The 22,667-nt window shown below is 52.5% G+C and overlaps 8 non-coding genes across 8 annotated transcripts; 4 read left to right on the top strand and 4 right to left on the bottom strand.

Moving 5' to 3' along the window:
- The first annotated feature begins 1,071 nt into the window (after window positions 1-1,071).
- On the top strand, window positions 1,072-1,262 carry LOC137442668 (U2 spliceosomal RNA). Its single transcript, XR_010987722.1, has one exon. It is a non-coding gene; the product is annotated as a U2 spliceosomal RNA (small nuclear RNA).
- A 1,003-nt stretch (window positions 1,263-2,265) lies between these two features.
- On the bottom strand, window positions 2,266-2,456 carry LOC137442671 (U2 spliceosomal RNA). The gene has a single exon (XR_010987725.1). It is a non-coding gene; the product is annotated as a U2 spliceosomal RNA (small nuclear RNA).
- A 4,240-nt stretch (window positions 2,457-6,696) lies between these two features.
- Window positions 6,697-6,887, top strand: LOC137442674 (U2 spliceosomal RNA). The gene has a single exon (XR_010987727.1). It is a non-coding gene; the product is annotated as a U2 spliceosomal RNA (small nuclear RNA).
- Window positions 6,888-7,880: 993 nt separating this feature from the next.
- On the bottom strand, window positions 7,881-8,071 carry LOC137442667 (U2 spliceosomal RNA). The gene has a single exon (XR_010987721.1). It is a non-coding gene; the product is annotated as a U2 spliceosomal RNA (small nuclear RNA).
- Window positions 8,072-12,303: 4,232 nt separating this feature from the next.
- Window positions 12,304-12,494, top strand: LOC137442666 (U2 spliceosomal RNA). The gene has a single exon (XR_010987720.1). It is a non-coding gene; the product is annotated as a U2 spliceosomal RNA (small nuclear RNA).
- A 740-nt stretch (window positions 12,495-13,234) lies between these two features.
- Window positions 13,235-13,425, bottom strand: LOC137442665 (U2 spliceosomal RNA). Its single transcript, XR_010987719.1, has one exon. It is a non-coding gene; the product is annotated as a U2 spliceosomal RNA (small nuclear RNA).
- Window positions 13,426-18,550: 5,125 nt separating this feature from the next.
- Window positions 18,551-18,741, top strand: LOC137442664 (U2 spliceosomal RNA). Its single transcript, XR_010987718.1, has one exon. It is a non-coding gene; the product is annotated as a U2 spliceosomal RNA (small nuclear RNA).
- A 1,603-nt stretch (window positions 18,742-20,344) lies between these two features.
- Window positions 20,345-20,535, bottom strand: LOC137442663 (U2 spliceosomal RNA). The gene has a single exon (XR_010987717.1). It is a non-coding gene; the product is annotated as a U2 spliceosomal RNA (small nuclear RNA).
- Window positions 20,536-22,667: the final 2,132 nt, after the last annotated feature.

The raw sequence follows: 22,667 nt of genomic DNA, 5'->3' as shown, positions 1-22,667 counted from the left end.
ATTCTCTTTTCCAGTGTCCCTTCTTTCTGCAAACCGCACACTGATCCTTTTCCAACTGTACTCTGTTAGTCCCTTTACTCTCCTTACTTTCCTGCAACGCTGCTACCAACATTCTCTTCTCTTTTCTCCTACTTTCTTCTTATTCCCCTGGCTACAAACTCCCGGTATTCCTCCAATCTAGTCCTTTGCAGGGCATTGTTTGTATTCCATTCCGGATCTTGGAGTGGAAATACATCTCCAATGTTTGCCCCCCCTCCCCGGGTTTGAATTCTTTCTGTTGCTAGCTCCAATCCATGTTTTTCAATTCATTGTTTCTCTGTTTCAGTCATTTGTTCTGACAATAACTGGATATCGTCTGTCCCACTCTGGATTGTGCTGCCTAACCATGAATCGAAAATGTGTAGCTGTCCCTGTGGGATCGTTACGATAATTGTTAGCCTTTTCTCTCCAACTATCCAAATCATGACTTGTAAAAGGCACCTTAATCCAGACTGGGCTCCCCTCAGGCCCTACTGCTTGTCGCAGGGGGGCCTAAATGAGCACCTGGGAAGCCGGGGCATTTGCTTGCTGTCCTCGGGTCCTTCTTGCCACTGGGCATCCCTGAGCATAGCTCTGGGAACTGACTCCAGTGTCACTCACTGAATTGCTGCCACTCCCGGAATTTCCCACATTATTTTCCGAACTCTCTGTCACTACCCCTTGCAATTTTCCTGAAGATTGATAAAATTCAGGCAGGTCTTTTAATTCCTCAAGTTTAAGACGGCACAGGGGCGGGGACTGCAGGGAAAGGGGCGGATCCTGCGATGCCATTGGCCGGGAGGCAGGAGAAGGACGGGGCGGATACAGAACGTGGTCGGGGTTATGGTAATAAGGGGCGCGAGGCATGGCGGGACTCCGCGCGCGGGGGCAGTCCGGCGGGGCTTGAACGGAGCTGGGTGCCCGCGAGAGCAAGCGGGCCCGTGCTGAACTGTCGGGGAGCGGAGCGGGGAGGCGGCTGCGGGCGGCAGGGCGGTGCGCGTGAGCTAGGGGAGCGGGGCGGGGCATGGGTGGGTGTGTTGGGGTTTGTTGTGTATCGCTTCTCGGCCTTTTGGCTAAGATCAAGTGTAGTATCTGTTCTTATCAGTTTAATATCTGATACGTCCTCGATGAGAGGACTTTATATTAAACGGATTTTTGGGCGTGGGAGTTGGATCCGGAGCTTGCTCCCTCCGCTCCGCGCATCGTCCTGGTATTGCAGTGCCTCCGGGAACGGTGCACCCCTCCCTGGGGATTTTTCCTGAGTTAACAACAGATCTCAAGCTTTCTCTTCCTTGTTTTGCTCTCGCTCTGCTGCAGCTCTTCCCAACTGCTCCGAAGGGTTTTTGATCACAGCCTGTGCTGCACAGCCTGCAGCTGCCAAGAAGCTTTTACAGGTGCTCTCCCTGCCCTGCACAGCGGACACTTTACAAGGCATTACAAATCTTCATTGCATCGCAGAACCAGAACCCCAGAGCCTGCCTCGTGCTGTGCCTGGCTCTGCCGTTACAGCTATGGAGCTCACGTGAACATTTCTGCACGGCAATTCTCAACCAAACCAAGGCTCACCCTGGATCAGGTTTTCCAGTGTAACTACACAGCCCGTGGCTTGCTCCTAGCAGTGCCCAGAACATATCTCCTCGACTATAGACATAGAGACCCCACTTTGGATAGTCCACGGCCTTCAGCTATCACCCACGAGTCCAGCAAGAATATTCCAAATCCTCCTCTGGCTCAAGGCTCCTTACCAGGACCAAGCAATTGATCCCCTTGGAGTCATTCCTCCTTTCCTCTCTGCTCTTGCCTTGCACAGGTCTGTGAGTGCCCTGTAGGTCTTGGCCTTGGGGTAGAGCTCTGGGTGGGTTTCCTTGCTTTCATAGCCAGGATCATTTGCACATTTAAGGGAACTCTTAGCTGTGCCCAGAATGATGCTCAGCATCTTTTGTTGCAGCTGTGACCAGAGCAGCTGGCCCACTCTTGTCACCCACTGCCAACTTTGCCTTGGTGACTTTGCTTTTCCGCTTGTGGCATCACAACTGCCATTGATCTGCAGCAGCTGCTCAGAACACAACCCAGGTGTGTGCAGGGCAGGGAGAGCACCTGTAAAACCTTCTTGGCAGCTGCAGGCTGTGCAGCACAGGCTGGGATCAAAAACCCTTCGGAGCAGTTGGGAAGAGCTGCAGAAGAGGCAGAGAAGAACAAAGAAGAGAAGGCTTGAGATCTGTTGTTAACCCAGGAAAGATCCCCAGGCAGGGGTGCACCGTTCCCGGAGGCACTGCAATACCAGGACGATGCGCGGAGCGGAGGGAGCAAGCTCCGGATCCAACTCCCACGCCCAAAAATCCGTTTAATATAAAGTCCTCTCATCGAGGACGTATCAGATATTAAACTGATAAGAACAGATACTACACTTGATCTTAGCCAAAAGGCCGAGAAGCGACGCACAACAAACCCCAACACACCCACCCATGCCCCGCCCCGCTCCCCTAGCTCACGCGCACCGCCCTGCCGCCCGCAGCCGCCTCCCCGCTCCGCTCCCCGACAGTTCCGCACGGGCCCGCTTGCTCTCGCGGACACCCAGCTCCGTTCAAGCCCCGCCGGACTGCCCCCGCGCGCGGAGTCCCGCCATGCCTCGCGCCCCTTATTACCATAACCCCGACCACGTTCTGTATCCGCCCCGCCCTTCTCCTGCCTTCCGGCCAATGGCATCGCAGGATCCGCCCCTTTCCCTGCAGTCCCCGCCCCTCCTCCGTCCCAACCTCCTGATTGGCAGTGCTCAGAGCGGCCTCCCGGCGTCCCCCTCAGCCCCTGCCGCCCCGCCGCAGCTCACAGGCCGGGAGCGCACCGGCCGGCAGGTCGCTCCTTCGCCCGCCCGCCCGCCCGCCCTTGCGGCGCTTCTCCCGCGCTCCGGCACCGCTGCCGCTTCACACGGCGCAGGAGCCACGGCGGCCGCGGCCGGCAGGGGCAGCTCCTCGCTGTCAAAATCATCAGCATCTCTTTAAACCTCTTCAAGGTCCCTAAAATCTCCTTAAATTCTTGTCAAACTCCCAGAAATTCCTAAAACCGCCTAAAGAGGCATCCTAATCTCTTCTTTAATATCATATCATGCAGGTGTCCTTTATCTTATACAAAAGAACATCTTGTCCAAGACTGACAGAAGTGAATCACTGAAAAATCCTGTTACTCCTTATCTATCCAAAGGCTGTCTGCCAACCCCTCTCCCCCTCCCTGCATTTCAGCTAACAAGCAGAAAATTCTTATCAACACTGTGATTCTGTTAATGAGAATTTTCTGTTCATCAGTTCCCCCCTTTCTTACAGCCAGCAGTATATTCCTATACTATATTTTCGTAAAAGAATGTCCTGTATCCTGCTCATGCCTGAGTTTATAATTTTTATACTTCTGGTAGGATTCTACACCACTCTTTCCAGTACACATCATTATCTTAATCAAAACTAACTGTAGTATTATCCAACAGTTAGGGAGATTAGTTTACAAAGCCAATTCTTGACTAACATTTCAGTACCTATTTCCTTCCCATCCCTCAATAGTATCAACCAACAAACAAATCACAATTATCAATACAGCTTGAGCTTCAGGGGTCCCTGGGATTCAAGTTTCCATTCTTTTGTTGGTCTTCTTGACTCTGGTGTGGTGAATCCAAGCAGCTTGTTCCTTGATTTTGATGGCTGTGAAGGATGTCAGTAACACCTGATATGGTCTGGTCCACTTGGGCTCCAGAGGGTTCTCTGAAAGAGATCTGACATAGACATAATCTCCAGGTTCCACATCATGGACTGGTCTGTCTAACCCTCTCACACTGGTTCCAATCACCTGTTTGCTAACAATGCTCAGGTTCTTATACATTTGCTGAACATACTTGTTCAACATTTCCTCTCTAAATTGCCCTGGTTCAGAAGGGTCCATAGTTCCTACTACATAAGGTCTTCCAAACAGGATTTCAAATGGGCTCAACCCTTCCTCTAGCCTTTGCTTAGTTTGAATTCACAACAGGGCAATTGGTAATGCTTGTGGCCAAGGAAGGTTTGCTTCCTGTCCAATTTTTACTCTCTGGTCTTTCATTAAATGGTTCATTTTCTCCACTTGCCCACTCGAATGTGGATTGTAGGGGTGTGGAGTTGCCAATCAATCCCTAAAATTTTGCTCACGTGTTGTACCACCTTGGCCACAAAATGAGGTCCCCTGTCTGAGGAAATAGCAGCAGGTACCCCAAAACGAGGTATTATTTCTTGTAACACTGCCTTAGTAACCTCCCGTGCTTTGGTTGTGCGACAGGGAAATGCTTCTGGCCAACCAGAGAAGGTGTCAGTGAGTACCAACAGGTACCTGGATCCCCCCTTTCTTGGGAGCTCAGTAAAATCAATTAGCCATTGTTGTCCTAGATAATTTCCTTTGCTAATTTGTGCCAACCTAACTCCTCTTCTTACCTTGGGGTTAGCCTTAAGACACACCTCACGTTGCCGGGTTACCTGTTCGACCGTGGTGTATAACTTCCGTGCTATACACTCCTGAACCAATTTTCGATACAGGGCTTCTGCTCCCCAGTGAGTCTTTGCCTGTTCCATCTGAACAAAAGCCCAGAGAAGGTTAGTGGGAATGATTAGCTTCCCATCCAGTGTCCTGGCCCAGCCCTTTCCTGTCCTATTCCCCAAAAGGTCTTTGATTAATTTCTGATCCTCTGTGCTATACACAGGTTCTGGCTCTTGTTGCTCAATGGACAGTTTACCATCTGGGATCAAAACAAACTCTGACACCTTCCTCCCCTCCCTGGCCACCCTTTTAGCTGTTTCATCTGCCAGTCTGTTGCCTCTTTCTTGACCAGTATTCCCTTTTTGGTGTGCTTTGCAGTGCATTATGGCTACTTTGCTTGGCTTCTGCACTGCTTCTAGCAGCCTCAGTGTTTCTTCTGCGTGTTTAATACCCTTTCCTTAAGATGTCAACAGTCCTCTTTCTTTCCAAATGGCTCCATGGGCATGTACCACCCCAAAGTCATGCTTGGAGTCAGTCCATATGTTTGCACTTTTCCCTGGGGAAAGCTGAAGGCTCTGGTGAGTGCTATTATCTCTGCCTTTTGAGCAGAGGTGTTGCTTGGTAGGGCTTGTGCCTCGATTACCTCTTCTCCTGTAGTTACAGTGTACCCAGCTTTTCTTTCTCCCTGGATCACAAAACTGCTTCCATCAGTGTACCAGTTATGGTCTGCCTTTTCTAGGGGTTCTTCCTTCAGGTCAGGTCTGCTGGAATAAGTGGCCTCAATTGTTTGCAAACAATCGTGAATAACTGGTTCTCCCTCCCCACCCTGGAGGAAAGAGGCTGGATTGACAAAGTTAGCAACTTTAATTTCTACATCATCCTGCTCCACTAGGATGGCTTGGGATTTAAGAAATCGTTGTGGAGACAGCCAGTGTCCTCCCTTGGCTTCTAGAACAGCAGAGCTGGTGTGTGATACTAGGACTGTGATCTTCTGCCCCATTGTGAATTTGGGAGACTCTTGAATGTTAGTCGCAACTGCTGCCACAGCCCTCAGGCATCCTGGCCATCCCTTGCTTACCTCATCCAGTTGTTCAGAGAGGTATGCCACCGCCCTTCGGTAGGGTCCTAAGGTTTGTGCTAGGACTCCGAGTGCTATCCCTTGGCTTTCATGGGAATACAATCAAAAAGGTTTAGTGACATCAGGTAGGCCTAGTGCTGGTGCCCTCATCAATTCCTTCTTTAAGGTACGGAAAGCTTGTTCAGCTTCTCCATTCCATTGCAAGTCCTTATCAGTCTCTTTCAATAATTCACAGAGGGGTTTCACAAGCAGGCCATCATTATACATCTTTTTCAAGGGCCAAACCCATTGGATCAGAGGGAGCTCTAACACCACAGTCCCTTTGAAACTCCGGATCCTCTCGGAGATAGAAAAACATATCAGCATATATTGTCTCGTCCCATTTCTTTTCTCTTCGTAAAAACAACATCAATTGCAGTAAAGTATCATACTCCAGACTCCCATGTACAGGCCATTTCTCTCCACCATCTAATTTATATAATGGCCACCACCGAGTACAAAATTTATTTAGAGTCTTTTGATTTGTTGACCCTCCTGGGGGGCCTCCAATTTCCCCCCAGTGGGCAAGTATACAACCAAGTGGGCTGTGTCTTGGGATCTCACTACTTTGTCTCCCTCCCGTTTTACACAATACAACACAGTACTTTCTTTTTAGAGCACACAGAACACAAAGCAAATGCAAATACATCTACAACAATAATGACCGGTCCTTAGCACACAGTTATTGGCCACACATTCAAAACCTCTAGTACTTTAGGTTCTTTAGGGACCCTCTTGGCCCTGCCAATCAGGAGGGTGGGACGGGGGAGGGGCGGGGCCTGCAGCCACAGGGGCGGATCCTGCGATGCCATTGGCCAGGAGGCAGGAGAAGGGCGGGGCGGATACAGAACGTGGTCGGGGTTATGGTAATAAGGGGCGCGAGGCATGGCGGGACTCCGCGCGCGGGGGCAGTCCGGCGGGGCTTGAACGGAGCTGGGTGTCGGCGAGAGCAAGCGGGCCCGTGCGGAGCTGTCGGGGAGCGGAGCGGGGAGGCGGCTGCGGGCGGCAGGGCGGTGCGCGTGAGCTAGGGGAGCGGGGCGGGGCATGGGTGGGTGTGTTGGGGGTTGTTGTGTATCGCTTCTCGGCCTTTTGGCTAAGATCAAGTGTAGTATCTGTTCTTATCAGTTTAATATCTGATACGTCCTCGATGAGAGGACTTTATATTAAACGGATTTTTGGGCGTGGGAGTTGGATTCGGAGCTTGCTCCCTCCGCTCCGCGCATCGTCCTGGTATTGCAGTGCCTCCGGGAACGGTGCACCCCTCCCTGGGGATCTTTCGTGGGTTAACAACAGATCTCAACCCTTTTCTTCCTTGTTCTGCTCTGGCTTTTCTGCAGCTCTTCCCAACTGCTCCGAATGGTTTTTGATCACAGCCTGTGCTGCACAGCCTGCAGCTGCCAAGAAGCTTTTACAGGTGCTCTCCCTGCCCTGCACAGCGGACACTTTACAAGGCATTACAAATCTTCATTGCATCGCAGAACCAGAACCCCAGAGCCTGCCACGTGCTGTGCCGTTACAGCTATGGAGCTCACGTGAACTTTTCTGCACGGCAATTCTCAACCAAACCAAGGCTCACCCTGGATCAGGTTTTCCAGTCTAACTACACAGCCCGTGGCTTGCTCCTAGCAGTGCCCAGAACATATCTCCTCGACTATAGACATAGAGACCCCACTTTGGATAGTCCACGGCCTTCAGCTATCACCCACGAGTCCAGCAAGAATATTTCGAATCCTCCTCTGGCTCAAGGCTCCTTACCAGGACCAAGCAATTGATCCCCTTGGAGTCATTCCTCCTTTCCTCTCTGCTCTTGCCTTGCACAGGTCTGTGAGTGCCCTGTAGGTCCTGGCCTTGGGGTAGAGCTCTGGGTGGGTTTCCTTGCTTTCATAGCCAGGATCATTTGCACATTTAAGGGAACTCTTAGCTGTGCCCAGAATGATGCTCAGCACCTTTTGTGGCAGCTGTGACCAGAGCAGCTGGCCCACTCTTGTCACCTACTGCCAACCTTGCCTTGGTGACTTTGCTTTACTGCTTGTGGCATCACAAATGCCATTGATCTGCAGCAGCTGCTCAGAACACAACCCAGGTGTGTGCAGGGCAGGGAGAGCCCCTGTAAAACCTTCTTGGCAGCTGCAGGCTGCGCAGCACAGGCTGGGATCAAAAACCCTTCGGAGCAGTGGGGAAGAGCTGCAGAAGAGGCAGAGCAAAACAAGGAAAAGAAGGCTTGAGATCTGTTGTTAACCCAGGAAAGATCCCCAGGGAGGGGTGCACCGTTCCCGGAGGCACTGCAATACCAGGACGATGCGCGGAGCGGAGGGAGCAAGCTCCGGATCCAACTCCCACGCCCAAAAATCCGTTTAATATAAAGTCCTCTCATCGAGGACGTATCAGATATTAAACTGATAAGAACAGATACTACACTTGATCTTAGCCAAAAGGCCGAGAAGCGATACACAATAAACCCCAACACACCTACCTATGCCCCGCCCCGCTCCCCTAGCTCACGCACACCGCCCTGCCGCCCGCAGCCGCCTCCCCGTTCCGCTCCCCGACAGTTCCGCACGGGCCCGCTTGCTCTCGCGGACACCCAGCTCCGTTCAAGCCCCGCCGGACTGCCCCCGTGCGCGGAGTCCCGCCATGCCTCGCGCCCCTTATTACCATAACCCCGACCACGTTCTGTATCCGCCCCGCCCTTCTCCTGCCTCCCGGCCAATGGCATCGCAGGATCCGCCCCTTTCCCCGCAGTCCCCGCTCCTCCTCCGTCCCACCCTCCTGATTGGCAGGGCTCAGAGCGGCCTCCCGGCGTCCCGCTCAGCCCCTGCCGCCCCGCCGCAGCTCACAGGCCGGCAGCGCACCGGCCGGCAGGTCGCCCCTTCGCTCGCCCGCCCCTGCGGCGCTTCTCCCGCGCTCCGGCACCGCTGCCGCTTCACACGGCGCAGGAGCCACGGCGGCCGCGGCCGGCAGGGATAGCTCCTCGCTGTCAAAATCATCAGCATCTCTTTAAACCTCTTCAAGGTCCCTAAAATCTCCTTAAATTCTTGTCAAACTCCCAGAAATTCCTAAAACCGCCTAAAGAGGCATCCTAATCTCTTCTTTAATATCATATCATGCAGGTGTCCTTTATCTTATACAAAAGATCATCTTGTCCAAGACTGACAGAAGTGAATCACTGAAAAATCCTGTTACTCCTTATCTATCCAAAGGCTGTCTGCCAACCCCTCTCCCCCTCCCTGCATTTCAGCTAACAAGCAGAAAATTCTTATCAACACTGTGATTCTGTTAATAAGACTTTTCTGTTCATCAATTCCCCCCTTTCTTACAGCCAGCAGTATATTCCTATACTATATTTTCGTAAAAGAATGTCCTGTATCCTGCTCATGCCTGAGTTTATAATTTTTATACTTCTGGTAGGATTCTACACCACTCTTTCCAGTACACATCATTATCTTAATCAAAACTAACTGTAGTATTATCCAACAGTTAGGGAGATTAGTTTACAAAGCCAATTCTTGACTAACATTTCAGTACCTATTGCCTTCCCATCCCTCAATAGTATCAACCAACAAACAAATCACAATTATCAATACAGCTTGAGCTTCAGGGGTCCCTGGGATTCAAGTTTCCATTCTTTTGTTGGTCTTCTTGACTCTGGTGTGGTGAATCCAAGCAGCTTGTTCCTTGATTTTGATGGCTGTGAAGGATGTCAGTAACACCTGATATGGTCCGGTCCACTTGGGCTCCAGAGGGTTCTCTGAAAGAGATCTGACATAGACATAATCTCCAGGTTCCACATCATGGACTGGTCTGTCTAACCCTCTCACACTGGTTCCAATCACCTGTTTGCTAACAATGCTCAGGTTCTTATAAATTTGCTGAACATACTTGTTCAACATTGCCTCTCTAAATTGTCCTGGTTCAGAAGGGTCCATAGTTCCTACTACATAAGGTCTTCCAAACAGGATTTCAAATGGGCTCAACCCTTCCTCTAGCCTTTGCTTAGTTTGAATTCACAACAGGGCAATTGGTAATGCTTGTGGCCAAGGAAGGTTTGCTTCCTGTCCAATTTTTACTCTCTGGTCTTTGATTAAATGGTTCATTTTCTCCACTTGCCCACTCGAATGTGGATTGTAGGGGTGTGGAATTGCCAATCAATCCCTAAAATTTTGCTCACATGTTGTACCACCTCGGCCACAAAATGAGGTCCCCTGTCTGAGGAAATAGCAGCAGGTACCCCAAAACGAGGTATTATTTCTTGTAACACTGCCTTAGTAACCTCCCGTGCTTTGGTTGTGCGACAGGGAAATGCTTCTGGCCAACCAGAGAAGGTGTCAGTGAGTACCAACAGGTACCTGGATCCCCCCTTTCTTGGGAGCTCAGTAAAATCAATTAGCCATTGTTGTCCTGGATAATTTCCTTTGCTAATTTGTGCCAACCTAACTCCTCTTCTTACCTTGGGGTTAGCCTTAAGACACACCTCACGTTGCCGGGTTACCCGTTTGACCGTGGTGTATAACTTCCGTGCTATACACTCCTGAACCAATTTTCGATACAGGGCTTCTGTTCCCCTGTGAGTCTTTGCCTGTTCCATCTGAACAAAAGCCCAGAGAAGGTTAGTGGGAATGATTAGCTTCCCATCCAGTGTCCTGGCCCAGCCCTTTCCTGTCCTATTCCCCAAAAGGTCTTTGATTCATTTCTGATCCTCTGTGCTATACACAGGTTCTGGCTCTTGTTGCTCAATGGACAGTTTACCATCTGGGATCAAAACAAACTCTGACACCTTCCTCCCCTCCCTGGCCACCCTTTTAGCTGTTTCATCTGCCAGTCTGTTGCCTCTTTCTTGACCAGTATTCCCTTTTTGGTGTGCTTTGCAGTGCATTATGGCTACTTTGCTTGGCATCTGCACTGCTTCTAGCAGCCTCAGTGTTTCTTCTGCGTGTTTAATACCCTTTCCTTAAGATGTCAACAGTCCTCTTTCTTTCCAAATGGCTCCATGGGCATGTACCACCCCAAAGGCATACTTGGAGTCAGTCCATATGTTTGCACTTTTCCCTGGGGAAAGCTGAAGGCTCTGGTGAGTGCTATTATCTCTGCCTTTTGAGCAGAGGTGTTGCTTGGTAGGGCTTGTGCCTCGATTACCTCTTCTCCTGTAGTTACAGCATACCCAGCTTTTCTTTCTGCCTGGATCACAAAACTGCTTCCATCAGTGTACCAGTTATGGTCTGCCTTTTCTAGGGGTTCTTCCTTCAGGTCAGGTCTGCTGGAATAAGTGGCCTCAATTGTTTGCAAACAATCGTGAATAACTGGTTCTCCCTCCCCACCCTGGAGGAAAGAGGCTGGATTGACAAAGTTAGCAACTTTAATTTCTACATCATCCTGCTCCACTAGGATGGCTTGGGATTTAAGAAATCGTTGTGGAGACAGCCAGTGTCCTCCCTTGGCTTCTAGAACAGCAGAGCTGGTGTGTGATACTAGGACTGTGATCTTCTGCCCCATTGTGAATTTGGGAGACTCTTGAATGTTAGTCGCAACTGCTGCCACAGCCCTCAGGCATCCTGGCCATCCCTTGCTTACCTCATCCAGTTGTTCAGAGAGGTATGCCACCGCCCTTCGGTAGGGTCCTAAGGTTTGTGCTAGGACTCCGAGTGCTATCCCTTGGCTTTCATGGGAATACAATCAAAAAGGTTTAGTGACATCAGGTAGGCCTAGTGCTGGTGCCCTCATCAATTCCTTCTTTAAGGTACGGAAAGCTTGTTCAGCTTCTCCATTCCATTGCAAGTCCTTATCAGTCTCTTTCAATAATTCACAGAGGGGTTTCACAAGCAGGCCATCATTATACATCTTTTTCAAGGGCCAAACCCATTGGATCAGAGGGAGCTCTAACACCACAGTCCCTTTGAAACTCCGGATCCTCTCGGAGATAGAAAAACATATCAGCATATATTGTCTCGTCCCATTTCTTTTCTCTTCGTAAAAACAACATCAATTGCAGTAAAGTATCATACTCCAGACTCCCATGTACAGGCCATTTCTCTCCACCATCTAATTTATATAATGGCCACCACCGAGTACAAAATTTATTTAGAGTCTTTTGATTTGTTGACCCTCCTGGGGGGCCTCCAATTTCCCCCCAGTGGGCAAGTATACAACCAAGTGGGCTGTGTCTTGGGATCTCACTACTTTGTCTCCCTCCCATTTTACACAATACAACACAGTACTTTCTTTTTAGAGCAGACAGAACACAAAACAAATGCAAATACAACTACAACAATAATGACCGGTCCTTAGCACACAGTTATTGGCCACACATTCAAAACCTCTAGTACTTTATGTTCTTTAGGGGCCCTCTTGGCCCTGCCAATCAGGAGGGTGGGACGGGGGAGGGGCGGGGCCTGCAGCCACAGGGGCGGATCCTGCGATGCCATTGGCCAGGAGGCAGGAGACGGGCGGGGCGGATGCAGAACGTGGTCGGGGTTATGGTAATAAGGGGCGCGAGGCATGGCGGGACTCCGCGCGCGGGGGCAGTCCGGCGGGGCTTGAACGGAGCTGGGTGCCCGCGAGAGCAAGCGGGCCCGTGCTGAACTGTCGGGGAGCGGAGCGGGGAGGCGGCTGCGGGCGGCAGGGCGGTGCGCGTGAGCTAGGGGAGCGGGGCGGGGCATGGGTGGGTGTGTTGGGGTTTGTTGTGTATCGCTTCTCGGCCTTTTGGCTAAGATCAAGTGTAGTATCTGTTCTTATCAGTTTAATATCTGATACGTCCTCGATGAGAGGACTTTATATTAAACGGATTTTTGGGCGTGGGAGTTGGATCCGGAGCTTGCTCCCTCCGCTCCGCGCATCGTCCTGGTATTGCAGTGCCTCCGGGAACGGTGCACCCCTCCCTGGGGATCTTTCCTGTGTTAACAACAGATCTGAAGCCTTCTCTTCCTTGTTCTTCTCTGCCTCTTCTGCAGCTCTTCCCCACTGCTCCGAAGGGTTTTTGATCCCAGCCTGTGCTGCGCAGCCTGCAGCTGCCAAGAAGCTTTTACAGGTGCTCTCCCTGCCCTGCACAGCGGACACTTTACAAGGCATTACAAATCTTCATTGCATCTCAGAACCAGAACCCCAGAGCCTGACACATCCCTCGCTGATTCTCTAGGCAGGGCTATGCTCCCCCCACACTTGGCTCCCTACCATGGATGCTTCCTGACCCCAACCCTTCGGAGCAGTTGGGAAGAGCTGCAGAAGAGCCAAAGGAAAACAGGGAAGTGAAGGCTTGAGATCTGTTGTTAAGGGAACTCTTAGCTGTGCCCAGAATGATGCTCAGCATCTTTTGTTGCAGCTGTGACCAGAGCAGTTGGCCCACTCTTGTCACCCACTGCCAACCTTGCCTTGGTGACTTTGCTTTTCCGCTTGTGGCATCACAAATGCCATTGATCTGCAGCAGCTGCTCAGAACACAACCCAGGTGTGTGCAGGGCAGGGAGAGCACCTGTAAAACCTTCTTGGCAGCTGCAGGCTGCGCAGCACAGGCTGGGATCAAAAACCCTTCGGAGCAGTTGGGAAGAGCTGCAGAAGAGGCAGAGAAGAACAAGGAAGAGAAGGCTTGAGATCTGTTGTTAACACACAAAACATCCCCAGGGAGGGGTGCACCGTTCCCGGAGGCACTGCAATACCAGGACGATGCGCGGAGCGGAGGGAGCAAGCTCCGGATCCAACTCCCACGCCCAAAAATCCGTTTAATATAAAGTCCTCTCATCGAGGACGTATCAGATATTAAACTGATAAGAACAGATACTACACTTGATCTTAGCCAAAAGGCCGAGAAGCGATACACAACAAACCCCAACACACACACCCATGCCCCGCCCCGCTCCTCTAGCTCACGCGCACCGCCCTGCCGCCCGCAGCCGCCTCCCCGCTCCGCTCCCCGACAGTTCCGCACGGGGCCGCTTGCTCTCGCGGACACCCAGCTCCGTTCAAGCCCTGCCGGTCTGCCCCCGCGCGCGGAGTCCCGCCATGCCTCGCGCCCCTTATTACCATAACCCCGACCACGTTCTGCATCCGCCCCTCCCTTCTCCTGCCTCCTGGCCAATGGCATCGCAGGATCCGCCCCTGTGGCTGCAGGCCCCGCCCCTCCCCCGTCCCACCCTTCTGATTGGCAGGGCTCAGAGCGGCCTCCCGGCGTCCCCCTCAGCCCCTGCCGCCCCGCCGCCGCTCACCAGCCCCCCAGCCGGCACCGCCCCAGCCGGCACCGCCCCAGCCGGCACCGCCCCAGCCGGCACCGCCCCAGCCGGCACCGCCCCAGCCGGCACCGCCCCAGCCGGCACCGCCCCAGCCGGCACCGCCCCAGCCGGCACCGCCCCAGCCGGCACCTGCTGCTCGCTCGTCCGCCTGCCCCTGCGGCGCTTCTCCCGCGCTCCGGCACCGCCGCCGCTCTCTATGGGGCAGGAGCCACGGCGGCCGCAGCCGGCAGGGGCACCTCCTCGCTGTCAAAATCATCAGCAGCTCTTTAAACCTCTTCAAGGTCCCTAAAATCTCCTTAAAATCTTATCAAAACTCCCAGAATCTCCTAAAACCGCCTAAAGAGGCATCCTAATCTCTTCTTTAAAACTCGCAGATGTTAAACCTTTTGGCACTCCCATCTCTTTGACACACCTGCCCAAAGATAGTAAAAATCCTCCTTTATCTTCTTCAGACCTTCGATCTCTCAAATCCTCCCTAGACCTCATCAAACTTTCTTTTAGATCCTTTAAGTGCTCCTTTAAATCCACCAAGACCACCTCTAGCTCCCTCAAACAACCTTTCCATCACTCTGTGATAAATGGAATGATGATTCATGCCAAATCGATGATTTTGATTAAAGCAAAAGCAGGAGCATGGATGATGAAACAAGGGATCAGACACTGGGAACTTACATATGTAACTAGAGTGAGATTCTTTTTAGGCTTTAGTATGATCAGTTGTTTATGATTAATTTGACTTGGTTTAGTGTCGAGCAAGATTTTAAGTTTTAGCATAACCTGTTGTTTATTAATTTGATTTGTTTTAATATATGTATACTAGGGCCCTAGTGACATGTTAGCAATTAACAGCTAACAGTTGCAATATTATGAAACAAGAAGTTGTTCAAGGATGAGAAGGGAAGAGAGATTGCTACAGAAGACGTGAACACAAGAGACAATTGTGAGAATCACAAGAACCTATGTGCAATCCATCCCTGGGAAGGACTTTGATTGTAACAGCAGAGCTAAAAAGATACAGTCACAAGGACTTAGCACACAACCCACCGGCTGTGCTGACCAGAAGATTACATCATTGAAAGACCAGCAGAAGGACAAACTAATTTAAATAAACCCACCTTTATATGCATATGTATTAAGAGTAGAATATTTAAAGGGGAGTTAGGAAGTGATTAGTGTGCACTGTGCACGCAGCGCTGTTTTGCATGTCTCTTGTTGCCTTAAGATTGCTCCTTTTGAATTAAAACTATATTCAGTCAACTTCAATTGGCTCAGTCATTTATAACAACTCTAATCCTCCTTAGATACCTCAAACCCTCCTTAGATCATTCTCACCCTCCCTAACAGCCCTCAGATCCTCCCTGTACTTCCTTAACCCCTCCTAGAAATCATAAAATCAATAAGGTCTGAAAAGACCTCAAAGATCATCAAGTCCAACCTGTCTCCCAACACCTCATGACTACTAAACCATGGCTCCAAGTGCCACATCCAATCCCCTCTTGAAGACCTCCAGGGATGGTGACTCCACCACCTCCCTGGGCAGCACATTCCAACGGCAAATTACTCTCTCTGGGAAGAACTTCCTCCTCACCACCAACCTAAACTTCCCCTGGCACAGCTTGAGACTGTGTCCTCTTGTTCTGGAGCTGCTTGCCTCAGAGAAGAGACCAACTCCCACCCGGCTACAACCTCCCTTCAGGTAGCTGGAGAGAGCAAGAAGGTCTCCCCTGAGCCTCCTCTTCTCCAGGCTAAGCAACCCCAGCTCCCTCAGCCTCTCCTCACAGGGCTGTGCTCCAGACCCTTCCTCAGCTTCGTTGCCCTTCTCTGGACACGTTCAAGTGTCTCAATGTCCTTCTTAAACTGAGGAGCCCAGAACTGGACACAGGACTCAAGGTGTGGCCTAACAACATCCTTAAGTGTTTCAGGAGTTGCCTCCCCTCTTACCAAAGGTGATACAGCCTCTTTTTTTCCCTTAACCCCTCCAAGAGCTGCTTGCCCATCCAGGCCCAGAGCCTTCCCCTCGGCTCATCTTCCGGCACGTGGGTGCAGCCTGTTCCTGTGCCTTCAAGAGCTCCTGTTTGAAGTAGGTCCAACCCTCCTGGGCCCCTTGGTTCTTGAGGGCTGCTGCCCAGGGGACTCTCCAAATTAGTTGCTTAAACAAGGGGAAATCTTCCATCTGGAAGTCCAAAGCGAGGGTTCTGTTACTGCTGCTCCTTATTTCTGTTATGAATAACCAGTCAAACGTAGTCAATAATGACAGTTTTATGTTTTTAATGGCAATAAAAGGCAAGCAAACTGCGCTGGGCGCGTGGGAGACCTGCGCTCCACCGACACGCACAGGCACACAACCTGTTTCCCTTTATAGACTCTCCTCTAATACATATTCATAACTTTTCTAAGCAAAGGTGTAGTTAATCAAACAAGTTCCTAGAAAGGGGTGGAGTTTATGCTAATCAATCCCTGGAAGTGGCTTCCTTCACCGCGCAAGCGTGGTAAGTCCTCGGGGTCCTCCTGGTGGTCGATAGTGATGAAATGAGTTGTCTTCCCTAGTTGCCCTTAGGTTCACATTTTGATTCTTCCACATATAGCAACTGTTTAAACCTTTCACAATGCAACTGCTTAAGCCTAACTACAAACTATATACATGTATGCTGCAGTTCCCTGCTTCTAGCTCCTTCTTCGTTTTTCCTTTGGTTCCTTCCCATTTCAGAGCTTACAGCACTCATCTGATTGACACAAATTATTACTCCATACATCACATCGCCCTGCATATTGAAAACTCCACTAGCTCACGGTGGCTGCACCCTAGACAGCCTCCTACCATCACATCTCCCACCAGCCCTTCTCTGTTTGAGAACAGCAGGTCAAGCAGGGCCTGATCCCTGGTAGGCTCACTTAACAGCTGCATCAGGAAGCTGGGAATGAGGGAAGATCCTAGAAATGGTGAGGCAGCAATTAGGCCTTGTCCCCCCCAAAAAGGGGACAGGATGCAGGGTTGCTGTTATAAATGACAAAGCCAATTCAAATTTGATTAAAAACAATTTTATTTGGAAAAGAGCAATTTAAGGCAATGAAAGGCAAGCGAACGGCGTGGGGTGCGTGGGGGGGTCTGCGCTCCCCCGACACGCACACTAAGCACGATCTAGTTCCTCTTTAAATATTCTATTCCTGATCCATATTCATACAAAAAGGTGTGTCTAATCAAATTAATTCCTAAAATAGGCATATTTCTTGCCAACAGGCGACTCTTCTCCTTGCACATCCTTGAGCAACTTATTGTTCCACAGGCTATTTTTCACACAAGCTGTTAGCTTCCCTAATATTTCACTCTACTAGTCAGGCTTCTACATAAATACAATAACGCAAGCAAAATACAAACAATAATAGCAAAGGCAAATAATACAATAAGGAACATTTTATAACAAAAGAAAACATTTTCCTCAAGTTACACAAGCATATACCACAATTTCCTGTGTCTGCTTCCCTGTCTCACTTGTTAGTTCCATACTTCTGCTTCAGAGCTTCTGATTTAGGCTTTCTCTTAATCAAAATCATCCAACTGACGCGAATTATCACTCCACTGATCACAGTTGCTAAGAGATTTTAAGTTGTTTTCATGGAGTTTCCAGAGGTTTTGAACAGTTTTGGAAAGATTTGTTGACTTTTGAGGACGTTTCCAGGAGGTTTGAAGACACTTGCATGACCTTTCAGCCACATTTGTGTATTTTTGAGAACCAAAGGCTTGCTAAAGTCTCACCAACACGCTTAATGTGATGCCTCAATAGGTGGCTTGGGGGAACTCCAGGAGATGTTAATAGATCTTAATGAGTCTTTAGGTGTCCTGAAGAGTGCAAAGGGATGTTGATGATTTTTCTGCGTTCTTCAGCATTTTTGAAGGCAGATGAACACTCACAACACTGTTGAACACTCAGCATATCTCTCCAGAATTAGTTTCTAGGAGTTTGTACAGAGATTTTAATGACATTTGAAGAGATTCTTACTATCTTTGGGCAGGTGTGTCAAAGAGATGGGAGTGCCAAAAGGTTTAACATCTGCGAGTTTTAAAGAAGAGATTAGGATGCCTCTTTAGGCGGTTTTAGGAGTTTCTGGGAGTTTGACAAGATTTTAAGGAGATTTTAGGGACCTTGAAGAGGTTTAAAGAGCTGCTGATGATTTTGACAGCGAGGAGCTGACCCTGCCGGCCGCGGCCGCCGTGGCTCCTGCCCCATAGGGAGCGGCAGCAGTGCCGGAGCGCGGGAGAAGCGCCGCAGGGGCGGACGAGCGAGCGAGCGAGCAGCAGGCGCCGGCTGGGGCACTGCCGGCTGGTGAGCGGCGGCGGGGCGGCAGGGGCTGAGGAGGACGCCGGGAGGCCGCTCTGAGCCCTGCCAATCAGGAGGGTGGGACGGGGGAGGGGCGGGGACTGCAGGGAAAGGGGCGGATCCTGCGATGCCATTGGCCGGAAGGCAGGAGAAGGGCGGGGCGGATACAGAACGTGGTCGGGGTTATGGTAATAAGGGGCGCGAGGCATGGCGGGACTCCGCGCGCGGGGGCAGTCCGGCGGGGGCTTGAACGGAGCTGGGTGTCGGCGAGAGCAAGCGGGCCCGCGCGGAACTGTCGGGGAGCGGAGCGGGGAGGCGGCTGCGGGCGGCAGGGCGGTGCGCGTGAGCTAGGGGAGCGGGGCGGGGCATGGGTGTGTGTGTTGGGGTGTGTTGTGTATCGCTTCTCGGCCTTTTGGCTAAGATCAAGTGTAGTATCTGTTCTTATCAGTTTAATATCTGATACGTCCTCGATGAGAGGACTTTATATTAAACGGATTTTTGGGCGTGGGAGTTGGATCCGGAGCTTGCTCCCTCCGCTCCGCGCATCGTCCTGGTATTGCAGTGCCTCCGGGAACGGTGCACCCCTCCCTGGGGATTTTTCCTGGGTTAACAACAGATCTCAAGTCTTCTCTTCCTTGTTCTCCTCTGGCTCTTCTGCAGCTCTTCTCAACTGCTTCGAAGGGTTTTTGATCCCAGCCTGTGCTGCACAGCCTGCAGCTGCCAAGAAGCTTTTACAGGTGCTCTCCCTGCCCTGCACAGCGGACACTTTACAAGGCATTACAAATCTTCATTGCATCGCAGAACCAGAACCCCAGAGCCTGACACATCCCTCGCTGATTCTCTAGGCAGGGCTACGCTCCCCCCACACTTGGCTCCCTATCATGGATGCTTCCTAGCCCCAAGCTCACACTCTTCCGGCGGTGCAGTTGCTGTCCATAACCCCTGAGGTGTGCAATACCATGACTGCAAATAGGTTTCAGTCAACTTGAAATGGAATATTGGCCAGATCTAAATGTGACATCGAGCCTTTGGTTGCCGGTGGGCCAGCAAGCACTGGTGTGGGATCCAGCTGTGTTTGTGTGCATGCCCAACACCCAGGGAGCAGTTCTGCATCTGCAGCTAGTGTAACTTTACAGAGCTGCTTCTAATCACACAGTGCTACTACAACACCTGGGTTATGTTCTGAGCAGCTGCTGCAGATCAATGTAATTTGTGATGCCACAAGCAGTAAAGCAAAGTCACCAAGGCAAGGTTGGCAGTGGGTGACAAGAGTGGGCCAGCTGCTCTGGTCACAGCTGCCACAAAAGATGCTGAGCATCATTCTGGGCACAGCTAAGAGTTCCCTTAAATGTGCAAATGATCCTGGCTATGAAAGCAAGGAAACCCACCCAGAGCTCTACCCCAAGGCCAAGACCTACAGGCCACTCACAGACCTGTGCAAGGCAAGAGCAGAGAGGAAAGGAGAAATGACTCCAAGGGGATCAATTGCTTGGTCCTGGTAAGGAGCCTTGAGCCTGAGGAGGATTTGAAATATTCTTGCTGGACTCGTGGGTGATAGCTGAAGGCCGTGGACTATCCAAAGTGGGGTCTCTATGTCTATAGTCGAGGAGATATGGTCTGGGCACTGCTAGGAGCAAGCCACGGGCTGTGCAGTTATACTGGAAAACCTGATCCAGGGTGAGCCTTGGTTTGGTTGAGAATTGCTGTGCAGAAAAGTTCACGTGAGCTCCATAGCTGTAACGGCAGAGCCAGGCACAGCACTTGGAGCTGGAAGAATAGTGCAGAGTAGAGCCTGTGCCGTGGAGCGATGTGGGCAGCCTTGGAGCCGTGAAGTACTACCCCATGGACAGCAACTGCACCGCCGGAAGAGTGTGAGCTTGGGGCCAGGAAGCATCCATGATAGGCAGCCAGGTGTGGGAGGAGCATAGCCCTGCCTAGAGAATCATCGAGGGATGTGTCAGGCTCTGGGGTTCTGGTTCTGAGATGCAATGAAGATTTGTAATGCCTTGTAAAGTGTCCGCTGTGCAGGGCAGGGAGAGCACCTGTAAAAGCTTCTTGGCAGCTGCAGGCTGTGCAGCATCGGCTGTGATCAACCCTTCGGAGCAGTTGGGAAGAGCTGCAGAAGAGGCAGAGTAAAACAAGGAAGAGAAGGCTTGAGATCTGTTATTAACGCAGGAAAACATCCCCAGAGAGGGGTGCACCGTTCCCGGAGGCACTGCAATACCAGGACGATGCGCGGAGCGGAGGGAGCAAGCTCCGGATCCAACTCCCACGCCCAAAAATCCGTTTAATATAAAGTCCTCTCATCGAGGACGTATCAGATATTAAACTGATAAGAACAGATACTACACTTGATCTTAGCCAAAAGGCCGAGAAGCGATACACAACAAACCCCAACACACACACCCATGCCCCGACGGGCTCCCCTAGCTCACGCGCACCGCCCTGCCGCCCGCAGCCGCCTCCCCGCTCCGCTCCCCGACAGTTCCGCACGGGCCCGCTTGCTCTCGCGGGCACCCAGCTCCGTTCAAGCCCCGCCGGACTGCCCCCGCGCGCGGAGTCCCGCCGTGCCTCGCGCCCCTTATTACCATAACCCCGACCACGTTCTGTATCCGCCCCTCCCTTCTCCTGCCTCCCGGCTAATGGTATCGCAGGATCCGCCCCTTTCCCTGCAGTCCCCGCCCCTCCCCCGTCCCACCCTCCTGATTGGCAGGGCTCAGAGCGGCCTCCCGGCGTCCTCCTCAGCCCATCCCGCCGCAGCTCGCCAGCCCCAGTCAGCAGCGCCCCAGCCGGCGCCTGCTGCTCGCTCGCTCGCCCGCCCCTGCGGCGCTTCTCCCACAGCTCCTCGCTGTCAAAATCATCAGCATCTCTTTAAACCTCTTCAAGGTACCTAAAATCTCCTAAAATCTCCTTAAAATCTTGTCAAACTCCCAGAAACTCCTAAAACCGCCTAAAGATGCATCCTAATCTCTTCTTTAAAACTCGCAGAAGTTAAACCTTTTGGCACTCCCATGCTTCCTGGCCCCAAGCTCACACTCTTCCGCCCCGCCCTTCTCCTGCCTCCCGGGCCAATGGCATCGCAGGATACGCCCCTGTGGCTGCAGTCCTCGCCCCTGTCCTTTCCTACCCTCCTGATTGGCAGGGCTCAGAGCGGCCTCCCGGCGTCCCCCTCAGCTCCTGCCGCCCCGCCGCCACTCACCAGCCGGCAGCGCCCCAGCCGGCACCTGCTGCTCGCTCGCCCGCACCCGCGGCGCTTCTCTAGCGCTCCGGCACCGCTGCCGCTCCCCACGGGGCGGAAGCCACGGCGGCCGCGGCCGGCAGGGGCAGCTCCTCGCTGTGCCTCGGTAGCGGGGAGGGGGAGCAGCTGCCGCGCTCCCCGCGGTTCTGATTGGCTGCTGCTGCACAGTTGTGGGCGGGACTTCCTCTCCGGCCGCAGCCCTGCAGGCGGTGCCAGTGCCGCCTCGGCGCCTGAGGCGGGAGGCATGTTCCGGGGTCTGCCTCGCAGCGCTCTGTGCTCGCCGGGAGCCTGCCGGGACCGGCGCTGGCGCTCGGCAGCTTGGTGTGCGCTGAGCTGTTGGTCGGCCTCCTGCTCTGCGTCGCCTTTGTGGCGGCTGCTGGTGGGGTGAGGGAATGTGTGGGGCTGAGGAGGCGATCCTCGGGGGGGGGATGGGCCGAGGGTTGTGTCCTGGAGCTCGGGAGGGGTGTGTAGGGTTGCGGGGGGAGGTGTGCGGGGCTGGGGGTGCCGGGAGCGTCCGCGGGGTGTAGCGGGGTGCGCAGGGTTGGTTTGTGTGCTAGGAGATGGTGGTGCCTGGGGGAGCCTGTGCGTGGCTGTGGTGTGGAGAGGGTCCGTGAGGCTTGGAGTGGGGAGTCCTGGGGTGGGGCGAGCGGGTCTGGGGCGGAAGTCTGTGCGGGTCTGGGGCGGAAGTCTGTGCGGGTCTGGGGGGGTCTGTGCAGTGGATGGTGCTGTCACCTCTTGTCTAACCTGAGAAACACTAAAACCTTCTCCCCTTGCCGTGCCAAGTGAGCTGTGTTAGCTGCATTTTGACATCCTGAAGATGAGTGCAGAAACAAGGGCTCCCGAGGGCTCCTGGGGCTCGGTGCATGAGCTTCAGGAACTGCCAGGGGACTGAGGAAACCTCCCAAGAAGCCTAAGTCAGAAGCAAAGGCCGAAGTACCTTGGAGCATCGATCGGCCCCGCTGGGGGTCGCTACTGCCAAAGCCTCCCCGAGGACTCGTTAGAGCAGCTCACTGCAGGCCGTGACTGCCGGCAGACAAAGGCAGAGTGCGGGGCAGCAATCCCTGGCTTGGGTTTGTGAAGCAGAAAGGCCAAGGCCTGGAGCGGGGAGTCCTGGGGTGAGGAGAGTGGGGCTGGGGGCGTCCGTGCGGGTCTTGGGACCTCTGTGTGGCTGTGGGCAGTGTATGGGCAGCTGTGGGGGTCTGTGCTGTTGGGGGGGTCTGTGCTGTTGGGGGGGGGTCTGGGGAGTTGGGGGGAGGTGTCTGTGGGGTAGGGCAG

This window comes from Melanerpes formicivorus, unplaced genomic scaffold (assembly GCF_026170545.1).
Source record: "Melanerpes formicivorus ecotype bairdi unplaced genomic scaffold, bMelFor1.0.p_v2 SCAF_7, whole genome shotgun sequence".
Classification (NCBI taxonomy): Eukaryota; Metazoa; Chordata; class Aves; order Piciformes; family Picidae; genus Melanerpes; species Melanerpes formicivorus.
This window is presented reverse-complemented; position numbering and strand designations above follow the sequence as displayed.